An 812-nucleotide genomic window follows, 5' to 3' on the forward strand; every position below is an offset into this window, starting at 1 on the left:
TTCACTGACCTCATTATACAGAGCACAGATCAATATTTACAAAAATTGCTTCAAACTAACAAATGTGTTTCCAATTTCTAGGTCCTATTCCAACACAGGAACAATATGAATTTTCAAGGTGGCCCCTGCAATGTAAACATTTTTTAAATAAACAGGAACTAACGTAATGTACTTTTAATTGATTCACTCTGCCCAGCAATGCTTACAGAGGGGCCTAAATATGAACTTGTAATGCAAATCCAGCATTTAGAAGCGGTTTGTTTGGTTAAAACAATAACAATTTGAATGCCAGCCATGTTAGAGTTGCATTGTGTGATTCAAAGGCTTTATTTGGGGACGTAAATCTTTCTAGACTGCTCTATACAAATTGTACTGCAATTCGTAGGGCAGAGCTGTCTAGGTTCGAAATAGGAGAGGGTATAATCATAAAGTGGTTGTGCGCGGCATGGCACTCAGGGTAAAAGACCATCAGATTATAATTAAACACATGTGAGAGGTAATAAAACGTAATGAATGTAGTGAGGAGACTGGCAGAGCCATTTTATGTGGCCAGGACAACATGTTGTGTAGCGTTGAAAGCCGCTCCATATGTGTCCTCGGGTGCTCTGGGTTTAAATGTCTGCCCATATATGGTAACTGTAGCACTTTTTTGAAATGCATTCACAGTACTGACATGGAAGTGGCCTTGTGGGTAGTGAAGACAAGCGAAAGATGAGTGTTCAAGCTTTTTTTGCAAAGCTATGTTGCTGTTCGATTTTTTATTTTATTTTATTAAATTTGAGGTTGTGTCATGTTTGCAACATTGGGGGGGG

The sequence above is a fragment of the Sinocyclocheilus anshuiensis genome, unplaced genomic scaffold (genome assembly GCF_001515605.1).
Source record: "Sinocyclocheilus anshuiensis isolate Anshui unplaced genomic scaffold, SAMN03320099.WGS_v1.1 scaffold1143, whole genome shotgun sequence".
In the NCBI taxonomy this organism is placed as follows: Eukaryota; Metazoa; Chordata; class Actinopteri; order Cypriniformes; family Cyprinidae; genus Sinocyclocheilus; species Sinocyclocheilus anshuiensis.